A 16,848-nucleotide genomic window follows, 5' to 3' on the forward strand; every position below is an offset into this window, starting at 1 on the left:
TATTTCCTGAAACTTGTTGATGCTGTATACCCATCTGGGAATATCAAAAAAGGTCCTGATGGACCAAGGTACCCATTTTGTGTCTAAATTATTGAAAGACCTGTGTCATCTGTTAAAGTTACTATACATAGAATTACCACTTCAGTTTACCATCCGCAAACAGGTGGCTTGGTCGAACGCCTAAACCAAACCCTAAAGCAGATGATAAAAAGTGAGGTGTCACAGGAGAAAGGAGATTGGAACCTACTCTTATCTTATCTAATGTTTGCGGTTCAAGAGGTACCCCAAGCCTCTATCTGGTTTAGCCCCTTTGAGCTCCTCTATGGTAGACAGATCAGAGGGATACCAGATCTGTTAAAAGAAGGATGGGGACAGCAATCATCTCAAGAGCCTAACATCATTCAGTGTGTGTCCCAACTGTATGGCCAACTAAGGCAAATTGTGCCACTTCTGAACGAACATATGGAAAGGGCTCAACTGCATCAAAAACACTGTTATAACATCACCACAAACAAATGTACCTTTAATCCAGGTGACAAGTTACTGGTATTCATACCTACTAGTGTAAGCAAACTGTATGCCCAATGGCAAGGCCCTAATGAGATCATACAGGTGTTGGGACCTGTGAACTATAAGGTACAGCAGGAGGATAGAAGGAAATATGTTGAAGCCTTGGAAAAGTGCCAGTCAGCCTTCTTTAGTGGCCTAGAAAACCCCAGAATGTCAGGTGCCTACTGAAGTCATCTTGAGTCCTAGCTAGAAACAAGAAGTGGTAAATTTAGTAGCATGGTACCAGGATCTGTAATCTGCCCTCCCGGGGAAAACCAAAATCATACAGCATGATATTGTTAACTCCACCTGGGGTTGTGATAAAACAAAGGCCATATCATATACCTGAGGCCAAATGGGTAGCAGTAAAACAGGAAGAGATGCCGCACCTAGGGATCATAGACGAGTCAAACAGTGAATGGAATAATCCCATCGTTTTAGTGCCGAAGCCTTCGGGATCTTTGAGATTCTGTATTGACTTCAGAAAGTTTAAAATAAGTTGGATTCCTATCCTATGCCAAATGGGTTGACAAACTGGTACAAATTTTACCAATAAGCCAGTATCTTACCACACTAGATTTAACAAAGGGGTACTGGCAAATCCTCTGATGAAAGCTGCCAAAGCAAAGATTGCACCCCTGTAACTTTCCAGAGAGCTATAGTATGAACAAATTGCTCCCACTGCAAGGAGAATACACAGCAGCTTATTTATATGACATTGTCATTTTGAGCTCTGACTGGGAGTCACACCTTCCAAAAGTGAGGCAATGTTTTAAAGTCTATGTGGCCACATGGGTTCACAGCTAACATGGAGAACTGTGCCATCGGAATGGTAGAGGCAAAGTATCTGCAGTATATTCTAGGCTGATGGCTAGTTAAACCTCAACACAGCAAAGTGCAAGCAGTCCTCACATGGTCTAATCCAAAATGGAAGTTGCAAAGTTCTTGGTCTGGTGGGCTATTATCGTAGGTTAATACGTGATTTTGCCACTAGGGTGGTACCCTAAACTGAAAGTCTGAGAAAACAGTTCACAGACAAGATAGTATGGACTAGGACTGCAGATTAAAGAAAGTAGTTTGTCTTGCAGACTGTTGCCTCTGAGACAGGGTTAGGGGCAGTCCTTTCCCAACTGTTAGAAGGGGTAGAGAAATCCATCCTCTATTTTAGCTGGAAATTGCTGCCCAGAGAATGCAAGCACTCAACTGTGAAGCAGGAATGCTTGGTGATTAAATGGGCAGTAGAGTCACTGAGATACTATTTGTTGGGACGAGAATCCCGGATAATCACCAACCATGCACCTTTGGATGCACACAAACAAATAGGTGAATGCCTGTGTGACTCATTGGTTTCTGGTCTTACATCATTAAAATTTGAGGTGCAGCATTGTCCAGGGAAACAGCACCTCAAAGCAGATGTTCTTTCTAGGAAGTTTATGGGTCCTGATCCTCCTAGCAACCCTGTGGTGAAGCTAGGGGAGGAGAAAGGTGAAGAAGGGGATCTGTGGAAGCTAGTTGAGGAGTGTGTTCCCAGACGGATGGCACAAATAGGTATTGTCGAGGCAGAGAACTTGCCGAGTGAATTCATAGCTGTCATGGGGATGCAGTCAGTTTACCTCCAATCAAATTCCCGACGTTCAAAATCCCGACACCAATTGACCGATGGTCAAAATCCCGACATGGACAAAATACCGACATTTAAAATACCGACAAGGTCAAAATACCGACATGTAACATGCCGACAGGTCAAAATACAAACATGAGTTTTTCATGATTTTTTTCATTGAAACCGACTTGTTCATACTTTACCATCCCAGTGGACCTGGAGGGGGAATATAATAGTGTGCCCGAAGCATGGCGAGCGCAGCGAGCCATGCGAGGGGACGCAGTACACTTTATATGGTGTCCGTATTGACTTATGTCGACATACACACAAAAAAACAACAAAAACGCATGTCGGTATTTTGACCTGTCGGCATTTTACATGTCGGTATTTTGACCTTGTCGGTATTTTAAATGTCGGTATTTTGTCCATGTCGGGATTTTGACCTTGTCGGGATTTTGACCATCGGTCAATTGGTGTCGGGATTTTGAACGTCGGGATTTTGATTGGAGGTATTTCATACCGATCCCCTGTCATGATCCTAACTGTATATCTCATATTCTGGGGCTTACCTCAGCATATCCTGTAACTTGCATCTTTTCAGCTCAGCAGGAAGACTGCAAATCTGTGTTTGCTTACCTTTATTAGCCACCTGAGTAGGAATTCCTCCAAGTAATCAATAATCAGCTGTGTGCAGCATTTTGATTCTTCACTGTGTTCAGCAATCTGGAGTATAAGCCTAAAAGTCAGCATCCTATGTTTATTTTTAGAAGTTCAGGCTTCAGTGTTTTTTCGGCCTGCTAGGCCTCTCTGCACATCAGAGCCTAACCTGGAGTACTGACATAACAGGGTCTGATCACCTAACCTGGAGCTATCCAATGCCGTGCCACCCTGAGACTCTCTGAATCACCTGACTCTATACACCAGTCACCAAGGACCAGGAAGTATAAGTAAAGAGACGTGTTACAGAAGCTGCCAGTTCCTTGAGTTACACAGCTCAGTGTGAGCTTAGTAGCTCAGCTCCCTAAGAGGTAACACTATTACCCTAGCTCCTGTAAAACTCTGCTCTTTTGCTACCCAGTCTGGATTACAGTTGTGTTATCAGTTATATCCAGTATTCTTCAGTCTCATCAAAGACACAGCCGCAGTATTCTTCAGCCTCATCTTAAAGTCACAGCTACAGTCTTCAGTTCTTCTTCAGCCTTGTCTTAAAGTCACAGACATCGTTATTTTTCTATATACAGTTGCGTTTCCAGTTATATCCGGTACCAGCCTGGAATACAGTTGCGTTCCAGTTATACCGGTACCCAGCCCGGTTCACAGTGCGGTTCTCAGTCTCAACGGTAACCAGCCCGGTTCAACGTCTTCAGTTCTCCTCCCAGTTCTGCGCAATGCCAGAGAACCTATTTCATGGTAACCTTGAGTACACAAACACCTACTCCTGTGACAGTATATCCAGTTCGTTCTCACCAATACATTCACCATCCTGCTATCAACACCAAGTTCCTAGTGATCCAGTGGTCAGGATACGGCTCCCTCTGCTGAGGCCTGGGTTCGACCCCGGTCAGGGATTGCTCCTTACTACTTCATCTCACTGATTCCCACAGACCAGCCAAATATACACATACAGATGGTTCCGCCGTTATCTTGACTAGTTTTCTGTGCCTAGTCACAACATGACTTATTAGCATAAGCCCTTCATCTATTGTTCTCAGTTGCAATACAATACAGAGAACAATACAGCAGGGGATTAAGTCATTAAAGGTGGGGATTAAGTCCGACTGGCCAGTCTCAGTTAATCCTATTAAAGGTCAAGATAAATGTGGACCCATCGGTAGTCCTCCAGTTACCCGCACAGAATTCACATACATGCCGGGTTCACAAAAAAGCACAGTCATGACAATAGCTTCACCAGAGTGGTTGAAGCTAAGGGTGAACAAGTGTGGCAGTGACAGCATGATTCCACATGAGGTAAATGTGGAATGGATGGATTTGGCAAGATTGAAGCAGCAGCAATAGGTCTGATTGAATTCAGTTTGCATTTTAGCTGAGTCTGTTGTAAGCCCCATCTGGGCTAATCACTACAACTTGTCTGCTACCTTTAAAAATGTATAGGTTGGGGGTCTGGTGTTATGTTTGAAGCCATTCGGAATCTGTACTACTTGCGCTTGGAATGTTGACCTGCAAAACCTGCATGCACTGTGTAACCTGCCTGAGGTGTAAATAAAGTGAGTGTTGGACTGTACTCCGTCTATGTATTTCTGTCACAATATATGTGTGTGTGTGTGTGTGTGTGTGTGTATATATATGTATTTATATATATATACACACCATATATATATATATATATATATATAAGCACTCTTTCTCCATCAGGACTCAACACGGCTCTTTACAGACATCAGAAACCATACACATAATACACAAGATTTAAGTAATACAGCAACAGACAAGTCACACATACATAAAAAGAGAAAACATAGAGCACAAAGTAACATAGAGCACTGCATAGGATTACCTTGGTTGGGATAGGTTACCATTATAATACATGACACAAAATGAAGTGATTGCAGTGTCCTAATGCTCAGAGAAGGGTCCCAATAAAACAGTCAGGCCTATGTATTGTTTATACCATCCACAAGGCTACTGGATGTGGCAGCCATGTTGGGCCCACTGGTGGAGGTGAGCCATAGAAGGACCCAAGGCATGTATGGGAAAACTGACACTTGTTTAGTAGTATGATATACCCTGGGGGGGGGGGGGGGAGTTAAAAACACATTTTCTGGTAACTGAAGAAAAAATGAATATTGTGATAGCATACTATTTTGATAAAATTATAGATAAATGTCATGGTCTCTTGGGAGCAGTACGAATGGGTGTGATAATATGGGGAGCACAATTATGTACAACAGGAATGTCCCTGCTGAACCTGGTCCTGGTCTTCTCCCTCTCAACTTCGTGCTTACATTGAGGGGTAGGCCTGGGGGCAGTCCCAATATTCTGCTCCCAGTGTTCTCATGGCAGAGGTGAGGAGAGACCACATAATCATCCTGAGCTAAGGTGTTTGTAAAATATTTTTGAGATTCTTGAGTAGTTCAAAGTCCAAAATCCAAATCAAGTTCAAACTCCAGTTATAACTCTGCATCTTTGGAATGACATCCTTAGAATGCAGCCTTCCCAAAATGCTGCCAAGGCCTAACTGTAGACCTTGAAAATAGTTATCTTAAATTCTATATACTGTACTATCAGCTGGCACAGGGGGAGGGACATTGTTCAGCAGTCTAATTAGCACTGTGATCTACTTCTATATACTGTATTTAATTATAGATCTCCAGAGAAATCTATAGTGGGTCTTGGAATATATAGAAGAAACCCATGTAGTGACAGTACTGCATGGCTATATTTTGAGAGCAATCATGCCACCACAACGCTGGATGTTGAACATTTGTTCTTATACTGGGGACTGGCACCCTCAACACCTTCACCAGTGTGAAATAAATTAGTGCTTTCCACTATGTAGGCAGCAGTTGATTGGAAGAAGCAGTGCTCCTGCTGAGCAGAGGGTTCAGTGGAATAGTGCTATTACTGATGGTTGATATGAGATGTACTGTATGTAATCCTATTATCTTTTTCTAGTTACGAAATGTCTTAACATAGTAACACGAATATCCTTAGGTGGTCGCTTTTAAATGAAGTTTACTTAACCTGTGTTACTGTGGAGATCGTGGATGATAACCACTTATGTCTTAATCAATGAATAATATGAAAACAGGCAAGTTACCGTGGCATGGATGAGCTGAGTGGATATTCCTATGCTTACATGAAACATTCTTCAAAGGAAGCAAAGTATTAGAACTCGAGGACATACACTAAAATTGGAGGGAGGCAGGTTCAGGGGAAATTTAAGGAAAAATTACTTCACAGAAAGGGTAGTGGATAAGTGGAATAGCCTCCGATTAGAGGTGGTAGAGGCTAAGACTGTAGAGCAATTTAAACATGCTTGGGATAGGCATATGAATATCCTTACAAAGAATTAAGGTTCAAAAAGGGTTGAGATTACCTAAAGGATAAACAAAGGGGCAGACTAGATGGGCAAAGTGGTTCTTATCTGCTGTCAAATTCTATGTTTCTATGTTACATCCTCTGTGAGATCATACTTGCTCTGATAAATACTTTTTGCAGAGGCGGTCAAGCCACCGTGGCATGGGTGAGCTGAGCAGGTGTTTCCGTGCTCCTACATGTGGTCACACACGTTTTCTAGTATACATATACACAGTATACATATACACATACACATATACACATAGCATTTTCAACAGACACTGGGAGCAGACATATCGTCAATGTGCTCATTTTACTGTATGACAGCTTTATCAAGGCTAAACCCAATAGTCCCCAAGTAAAGATATTTATTCATATCCATAGGCCAATCATTGTTGGCCTCAAAATCACAAGATCTTGTTATCCAATCCAATCTCCAGTTTATCCTGGAAATGTGGCCATAAGATGGAGTCTATCTAAGTCCAGATCACCTGATAACAGATGTTTTTGTGTCTCTACATGGAATTACAATATGGAGTGTATTGGTTAATATAAATACTCACTGAATGTGAGTCTAAATATGTTTGATGATAAATAGGGACTGTTCGTGCCCAATTTTGAACTCACAGATAAATATTTTTTTTAAATATAAAAATAAATAAAAATATTAAGAAAAAAAATTATAATAATACACGAGGACAATATGAACATTATATATTACTAAATATATGCATCAAGATAATTTAGGTTATATATATTATTTGTTTTGGGTAAATTATTATCTAAATACAAAATTTGAATATAACTATCAAGGGAATAATGCAATAAAATGGGATTATAGAAAAATAAAATTAGATCAGTTAAATGAAAAAAAGGGTATTAAGTTTAATAATTCTAAATACAGTAATGGTAAAAAAAAATAATTAAAAAGACAAAATGAGAAACATTTGTGAATGCTCTATGAAACATTGGTCAATAAATTAACGTAACCCTAAAAAGGAATAAAATATATGGTGAAATCGATTATTAAAGTATTTTGTACTTGACAATAAATAGATAAAATGTAAATGTACTGTAACTGTATAGTCATTTATATGTGTGATTGTGGTAAAGTGAGAATGATTATTACAAAACCTCAAGAATGAAAAATATATAAAGTTAATAGTGAATGAAAAATAAAAATACACTGTGTAAAACCATCTCCTGTGAATTGCGTAATAAAAATTTATTCAACTTGCAAAATTATATACAGTAATGCTGATCTACAATTTGGGGTTTTTGAGTATTATATACTGTACTTCAAAAGAAGAAAAAATGAAAACTAAGAAACATAGCGAGCCCCATCTATAGTTGTATGCACAGAGTACATATAAATGCGGCCAAACCCAATTGATTGGGTCCTCATGTATCATACATAATTTACTAAAAATAACCTTTTATTTTTGCAGCAGTGTCTGGTATAAGAAGTATTATTTTGAAATATGTATTAAATCATTTAAAATGTCTACAAAAATGGATTGTACAGTAGCTGTTTGCTTTATTTAATCCCTTGGGATGCTGCATACTGTCCATTAAAAAGATCATCTCAGTTTCAGGTCTGAAACAATCTTGATCCAGATCACCTCCATTTATCCCTAGTTTTATATTTTTTATTCCAAATGCTTTGACACTGTTGGGATCACTGTTATGGTATTGTATTTTTGAAAATGCACCTCCATAGAGGAAAGAGTCTTGAAGTTGGCTGAGTCCTTATTGGTATTTTGAATTGTGTTCTAATATTCATAAGATATTCATTCATATTCATAGGTAATTTATAATCAATTGATGCCTACATAGTGGAAAGCACTAATTTATTTCACACTAGTGAAGGTGGTGAGGGTGCCAGTTCCCAATATAAGAACATAAGTTCAATATCATAGGCGTGTGCATGGGCGGTGCCTGGTACACATAGGCACCCCCTAATGTCTGGCACCCCCTCACACAAGCCTGTAGCTGCAAGTGATCACAAGCATGCCAATCTATTCCTGCGCCCCCCCGCCCGCTATGCCCAATCACCAGCTATGCCCAATCCACTATGCCCGGTCAGCAGGCCCGGCAAAAGGGGCATAGATATGCCACTGCAGGAGCAGTAGAGGATGCATAACCCAGCAGCCCCTGAAACCCACAGGTAAACAAGACTGCAGGAAAGTGAAGAAGGGGGGCGAAGGAGAGAGGAGGGAGGAGTTATCTATGGAGTGGCCAGTATCAAGGAGCACTCAGCGGCGACTGCACCCACAAGTAATGTAAAAGAAAGGTGGAATACAGTATGCTACAAAGCAGTAGCTGCCCATGTGTCCCTCCATACAGCTCACCCTGTACAGCAGCACAGTGCCAACCATGGTAGAATATAGAGGTAATGGAAGACTATCTCTGTGACAATATATAATGTGTTTGGGGGCACTATGTGTCACATAATGTGTTTGGGGGGAACTGTGCGGCATGTGTGTTTGGGGGGTCATATGTATTATATAATGTTTGGGGGATAATATATGTCAAATAATGTGTTTGGGGGCACTTTGTGGCATATAATGTGTTTGGGGTGTACTATGTGTCATGTTATGTGAATTTTGTTTCATACTATGTGGCATAATGTGAATTTGGCTCATACCATGTGGCATATTGTGGATTTGGCTCATACCATGTAGCATAATGTGAATTTTGCTCATACCATGTGTGTAATGTGAATTTGGCTCATTCTGTCTGGCATAATGTGAATTTGGCTCATTCTGTGTGGCATAATGTGAATTTTGGATCATACTGTGTGGTGTAATGTGAATTTGGCTTATACCACATGGTATAATGTGAATTTGGCTTATTCCGTGTGGCATAATGTGACTTTTGAATTATACTATGTGGCTTAATGTGAGTTTTGGCTCATACTGTGTGGCGTAATGTGAATTTTGGCTCATACTGAGTGGTGTAATGTGAATTTGGATCAAACTGTGCGGTTTAATGTGAATTTGGCTCATACTGTGTGGTAAAATGTGAATTTCAGCTCATACCATGTGGCATGTTGTGAATTGCAGCTCATACTGTGGGGCGTATTGTTAATTTTGGCTCATACTGATTTTCAGCTCATACTATATGGCATATTTTGAATTTCGGCTCATACTGTGTGGTGTAATGTGAATTTGGCTCATACCATGTGGTTTAATGTAAATTTCAGCTCATACCATGTGGCATAATGTGAATTTTGGCTCATACATTGTGAAGTAATGTGAATTTTTGCTCATACTGCATGGTGTAATGTGACTTTCAGCTCATAATGTATGGCGTATTGTGAATTTTGGCTCATAATAAAATATCAGCTCATACTGTGTGGCATATTGTGAATTTTGGCTCATGCAGTGTGGTGCAATGTGAATTTAGCTCATATTGTCTAGCGTAATGTGTATTTGGTTCATACTGTGTGCCGTAATGTGAATTTCAGCTCATACCATGTGGCATAATGTGAGTTTCGGCTTACCATGTGGCATAATGTGAAATTTGGCTCATGCCATGTGGCGCAATCTGAATTTGGCTCATACTGAAATTTCAGCTCATACTGTGTGGCATATTGTGAATTTTGGCTCATACAGTGTGGTGTAATGTGATTTTAGCTCATACTGTGTGGCGTAATGTGTATTTGGTTCAAACAGTGTGAAGTAATGTGAATTTCAGCTCATACCATGTGGCATAATGTGAATTTTGTCTCATACTGTGTGGCGTAATGTGAATTTCAGCTCATACCATGTGGCATAATGTGAATTTTGTCTCATACTGTGTGGCGTAATGTGAATTTTTGGTTCATACCGTGTGGCATAATGTGAATTTTGGCTCATGCTGTGTGGCGTAAGGTGAATTTTGCACCTAGGCCCACCACTCTCTAGTTCTGCTACTAGGTCTGGAATAGGTTTGGAAAGTGAAAGTGCGCAGCGGCAGCTATGACTCACGGTTATACCATATCGGACAGTCAGTACCAGCCAGTGGCCACAGCATTATGTTTCATTTTATTTCTCTGGGGTGTATTATATATATTTGTATAATTAGAAACTAGATTATGCCATGTGATTTTACTGAGAATGTAAAACAGTGCTAGACGTGCCCAATAGGTGATGCTAGGCATGCCCCTCCTGCGGTGCACCCTGTAATAAAATTAGCTGTGTATGCCTATGTTCAACATCCAGCATTGTGGTAGCTCCCATAATATAGCCACGCATTACTGTTACTACATGGGTTTTCTTCTATATATTCCAAGACCCACAATAGATTTCTGTGGAGATCTATAATTAAATATATAGAAGCAGATCATAAGATAATAGATCAGTAGATAATAAGATTAGGATCACACACACAATTGCATTTCACAGCACTGCGCATATAACACTTGTAAACCCTTCTGTTACGTAAAGCTAATTATCTTCTCATACAAAACTGGTGAGGAATCCTCAAAGACTTTATTAAAAAATTCCCATGTAAGATGGGCACATCTTAATAGTACAAACATACAATAGGTGGTGACCGCATCTACAGTATTTCATACTTACACATATTATATACAGTATGCTCTTCTTAGTTCAGCAGCATTACAAATAGCCATCAAACGAGAAAGCTGCGAATGTCTATTTTAAAACTCATTTTTAATTATGTAAATTCTTTAATTAATTCTCTATCCTTGGGAATAAGAGTATTTCATTTACCTTTCCCACAGACTGTAAATGTATCACATTGGATCAGTTGTACAATATTGATACCAATGTATACTTGCTAAATAGTCTCTAGGGAAATACACATTATAGAGCAGGGGCAGGCAAGTAATTTTTAATGGAGTCCAGATGTTTCTAATTATTTTGATTGAGGTCCACAAAATCACAAAAGCAAATATCTGGAATGTAAATAATAACAAGTTTTTATTTTGGTGCTGAAACTTATACTTAGTAATAGAGATGAGCGCCTGAAATTTTTCGGGTTTTGTGTTTTGGTTTTGGGTTCGGTTCCGCGGCCGTGTTTTGGGTTCGACCGCGTTTTGGCAAAACCTCACCGAATTTTTTTTGTCGGATTCGGGTGTGTTTTGGATTCGGGTGGTTTTTTCAAAAAACCCTAAAAAACATCTTAAAACATTGAATTTGGGGGTCATTTTGATCCCATAGTATTATTAACCTCAATAACCATAATTAACACTCATTTTCAGTCTATTCTGAACACCTTACACCTCACAATATTATTTTTAGTCCTAAAATTTGCACCGAGGTCGCTGGATGACTAAGCTCAGCGACCCTAGTGGCCGACACAAACACCGGGCCCATCTAGGAGTGGCACTGCAGTGTCACGCAGGATGTCCCTTCCAAAAAACCCTCCCCAAACAGCACATGACGCAAAGAAAAAAAGAGGCGCAATGAGGTAGCTGTGTGAGTAAGATTAGCGACCCTAGTGGCCGACACAAACACCGGGCCCATCTAGGAGTGGCACTGCAGTGTCACGCAGGATGTCCCTTCCAAAAAACCCTCCCCAAACAGCACATGACGCAAAGAAAAAAAGAGGCGCAATGAGGTAGCTGACTGTGTGAGAAAGATAAGCGACCCTAGTGGCCGACACAAACACCGGGCCCATCTAGGAGTGGCACTGCAGTGTCACGCAGGATGTCCCTTCCAAAAAACCCTCCCCAAACAGCACATGACGCAAAGAAAAAAAGAGGCGCAATGAGGTAGCTGTGTGAGTAAGATTAGCGACCCTAGTGGCCGACACAAACACCTGGCCCATCTAGGAGTGGCACTGCAGTGTCACGCAGGATGTCCCTTCCAAAAAACCCTCCCCAAACAGCACATGACGCAAAGAAAAATAAAAGAAAAAAGAGGTGCAAGATGGAATTGTCCTTGGGCCCTTCCCACCCACCCTTATGTTGTATAAACAAAACAGGACATGCACACTTTAACCAACCCATCATTTCAGTGACAGGGTCTGCCACACGACTGTGACTGAAATGACGGGTTGGTTTGGACCCCCACCAAAAAAGAAGCAATTAATCTCTCCTTGCACAAACTGGCTCTACAGAGGCAAGATGTCCACCTCATCATCATCCTCCGATATATCACCGTGTACATCCCCCTCCTCACAGATTATCAATTCGTCCCCACTGGAATCCACCATGTCAGCTCCCTGTGTACTTTGTGGAGGCAATTGCTGCTGGTCAATGTCTCCGCGGAGGAATTGATTATAATTCATTTTAATGAACATCATCTTCTCCACATTTTCTGGATGTAACCTCGTACGCCGATTGCTGACAAGGTGAGCGGCGGCACTAAACACTCTTTCGGAGTACACACTTGTGGGAGGGCAACTTAGGTAGAATAAAGCCAGTTTGTGCAAGGGCCTCCAAATTGCCTCTTTTTCCTGCCAGTATAAGTACGGACTGTGTGACGTGCCTACTTGGATGCGGTCACTCATATAATCCTCCACCATTCTATCAATGGTGAGAGAATCATATGCAGTGACAGTAGACGACATGTCCGTAATGGTTGTCAGGTCCTTCAGTCCGGACCAGATGTCAGCATCAGCAGTCGCTCCAGACTGCCCTGCATCACCGCCAGCGGGTGGGCTCGGAATTCGGATTTGGGATTTCGAAGAATGCACAGTTCTTTGCTGTGCTGCTTTTGCCAGCTTGAGTCTTTTCATTTTTCTAGCGAGAGGCTGAGTGCTTCCATCCTCATGTGAAGCTGAACCACTAGCCATGAACATAGGCCAGGACCTCAGCCGTTCCTTGCCACTCCGTGTGGTAAATGGCATATTGGCAAGTTTACGCTTCTCCTCCGACAATTTTATTTTAGGTTTTGGAGTCCTTTTTTTTCTGATATTTGGTGTTTTGGATTTGACATGCTCTGTACTATGACATTGGGCATCGGCCTTGGCAGACGACGTTGCTGGCATTTCATCGTCTCGGCCATGACTAGTGGCAGCAGCTTCAGCACGAGGTGGAAGTGGATCTTGATCTTTCCCTAATTTTGGAACCTCAACTTTTTTGTTCTCCATATTTTATAGGCAGAACTAAAAGGCACCTCAGGTAAACAATGGAGATGGATGGATTGGATACTAGTATACAATTATGGACGGACTGCCACGGTTAGGTGGTATAAAAAAACCACGGTTAGGTGGTATATATTATAATAATAATACAATTATGGATGGACGGACTGCCTGCCGACTGCCGACACAGAGGTAGCCACAGCCGTGAACTACCGCACTGTACACTGGTTGATAAAGAGATAGTAGTATACTCGTAACAACTAGTATGACACTATGACGACGGTATAAAGAAAGAAAAAAAAATACCACAGTTAGGTGGTATATATTATAATAATAATACAATTATGGATGGACGGACTGCCTGCCGACTGCCGACACAGAGGTAGCCACAGCCGTGAACTACCGCACTGTACACTGGTTGATAAAGAGATAGTAGTATACTCGTAACAACTAGTATGACACTATGACGACGGTATAAAGAAAGAAAAAAAAATACCACAGTTAGGTGGTATATATTATAATAATAATACAATTATGGATGGACGGACTGCCTGCCGACTGCCGACACAGAGGTAGCCACAGCCGTGAACTACCGCACTGTACACTGGTTGATAAAGAGATAGTAGTATACTCGTAACAACTAGTATGACACTATGACGGTATAAAGAATGAAAAAAAAACCACGGTTAGGTGGTATATATTATAATAATAATACAATTATGGATGGACGGACTGCCTGCCGACTGCCGACACAGAGGTAGCCACAGCCGTGAACTACCGCACTGTACACTGGTTGATAAAGAGATAGTAGTATACTCGTAACAACTAGTATGACACTATGACGACGGTATAAAGAAAGAAAAAAAAATACCACAGTTAGGTGGTATATATTATAATAATAATACAATTATGGATGGACGGACTGCCTGCCGACTGCCGACACAGAGGTAGCCACAGCCGTGAACTACCGCACTGTACACTGGTTGATAAAGAGATAGTAGTATACTCGTAACAACTAGTATGACACTATGACGACGGTATAAAGAATGAAAAAAAAACCACGGTTAGGTGGTATATATTATAATAATAATACAATTATGGATGGACGGACTGCCTGCCGACTGCCGACACAGAGGTAGCCACAGCCGTGAACTACCGCACTGTACACTGGTTGATAAAGAGATAGTAGTATACTCGTAACAACTAGTATGACACTATGACGACGGTATAAAGAATGAAAAAAAAACCACGGTTAGGTGGTATATATTATAATAATAATACAATTATGGATGGACGGACTGCCTGCCGACTGCCGACACAGAGGTAGCCACAGCCGTGAACTACCGCACTGTACACTGGTTGATAAAGAGATAGTAGTATACTCGTAACAACTAGTATGACACTATGACGGTATAAAGAATGAAAAAAAAACCACGGTTAGGTGGTATATATTATAATAATAATACAATTATGGATGGACGGACTGCCTGCCGACTGCCGACACAGAGGTAGCCACAGCCGTGAACTACCGCACTGTACACTGGTTGATAAAGAGATAGTAGTATACTCGTAACAACTAGTATGACACTATGACGACGGTATAAAGAAAGAAAAAAAAATACCACGGTTAGGTGGTATATATTGTAATACAATTATGGATGGACGGACTGCCTGCCGAGTTCCGACTGCCGACACAGAGGTAGCCACAGCCGTGAACTACCGCACTGTACTGTGTCTGCTGCTAATATAGACTGGTTGATAAAGAGATAGTATACAATACATACAACAATATACTACTATACTGGTGGTCAGGCACTGGTCACCACTAGTCACACTGGCAGTGGCACTCCTGCAGCAAAAGTGTGCACTGTTTAATTTTAAATTAATATAATATTATGTACTCCTGGGGGCTCCTGCTATAACAACCTGCAGTGCTCCCCAGTCTCCCCCACAATTATTATAAGCTTTGCCTTTTATACATTGATGTGCAGCACACTGGGCTGAGCTGAGTGCACACAGACTGAGTCACACTGTGTGACTGGCTGCTGCTGTGTATCGTTTTTTTTCAGGCAGAGAACGGATATAGCAGAGAACGGATATATTATATTAAAATAAATAAAAGTTAACTAACAACAACTGCACTGGTCACTGTGGTAAACTCTGTCTGACTCTGCACAATCTCTCTCTCTCTTCTAATCTAATTTCTAATGGAGAGGACGCCAGCCACGTCCTCTCCCTATCAATCTCAATGCACGTGTGAAAATGGCGGCGACGCGCGGCTCCTTATATAGAATCCGAGTCTCGCGAGAATCCGACAGCGTCATGATGACGTTCGGGCGCGCTCGGGTTAACCGAGCAAGGCGGGAGGATCCGAGTCTGCTCGGACCCGTAAAAAAAACATGAAGTTCGTGCGGGTTCGGTTTCAGAGAAACCGAACCCGCTCATCTCTACTTAGTAATATACTACATTCCTTAAAAGTAATTTTAATTCTTAAAACTTAACTAGACATTATGAGTCTTTATGTTATTCTTAGGCAGTGATTCATGTTAGTTTGCACAAGCAAACTCCTTCTTTAATGGACAAAACCATGTGCACTGCAGGTGGGGCTGATGTAACGTGCAGAGAGAGGTAAATTTTGGTGAGTAATTTGTTTCTGTGCAGAGTAAATACTGGCTGCTTTATTTTTACACTGCAATTTAGATTTCAGTTTGAACACACCCCACCCAAATGTAACTCTCTCTGCACGGGTGTAGTATTGTATGCCAGCGGCCGGGCTCCCGGCGACCAGCATACCGGCGCCAGAATCCCAACCGCTTGCATACCGACAGCGTGGTGAGCGCAAATGAGCCCCTTGCACGCTCGCTCTTCTTCGCCATGCTGCGGGCACAGTGGCGCTCTATGTGCGCCACGCTATATATTCTCCCTCCAGGGGGGTCGTGGACCCCCAAGAGGGAGATAAAGTGTCGGTATGCCAGCTGTCGGGATTCCGTCGCTGGTATACTGTGCGCCGGGATCCTGACAGCTGGCAAACTGAAGACCACCCCTCTGCACATGTTACATCAGCCCCACCTGCAGTGCACATGGTTTTGTCCATTAAAGAAGGAGTTTGCTTTTGCAAACCAACCTGAATCACTTCCTTAATGCGAGAAATTGTACTTCCGATCCTGAGACAGTATTTTTTAAAGTTTGAAACTCTTGGAGAACAACTAATACGCAGAGTGTCTTCAAGGTGGGCATCTGTTAACCTTGATCGATTTCTGTTTTTCAGAAAATTCATCTTGGCAAAGAGGTCTCACATATGTATGTGGAGCCAAACATGGTAGCTATGTTGATAGCCAGTTTTTTACAATTTGCAAAATTCTTCAGTGGATGCAGTTTTGTACATTTTCAAGGAAACATCTTCTTGCATGTCGATTATCTACATTTGAAGGGTAGGTTTGGAAAGTCCGAACAACTTCTCAGCTACATCACCCATTCTCCCGCTGGAGAAACTTTATAAGGAGTTTTTATAAAATGCGACAGTTTCCCTATCTCTGCAAAGTGACTCTACAGTGTAACCACTATCTTCCTTCCCCTGCCAGTATTTATTAATTAGACTATATCTTCTAGAACAGTAGACG

At 41.5% G+C, this 16,848-nt stretch overlaps 1 long non-coding RNA gene across 1 annotated transcript in view; it reads left to right on the forward strand.

Moving 5' to 3' along the window:
• LOC134948819 (uncharacterized) overlaps nucleotides 1-16,620 on the forward strand; it is a 281,962-nt gene extending 265,342 nt beyond the window's left edge. The window contains exon 8 of the long non-coding RNA XR_010183031.1: nucleotides 16,497-16,620. This is a non-coding gene — a long non-coding RNA (uncharacterized LOC134948819). The remainder of the gene's footprint in view (nucleotides 1-16,496) is intronic.
• The last annotated feature ends 228 nt before the right edge of the window (nucleotides 16,621-16,848 follow it).

The sequence above is a fragment of the Pseudophryne corroboree genome, chromosome 8 (genome assembly GCF_028390025.1).
Source record: "Pseudophryne corroboree isolate aPseCor3 chromosome 8, aPseCor3.hap2, whole genome shotgun sequence".
NCBI lineage: Eukaryota > Metazoa > Chordata > Amphibia > Anura > Myobatrachidae > Pseudophryne > Pseudophryne corroboree.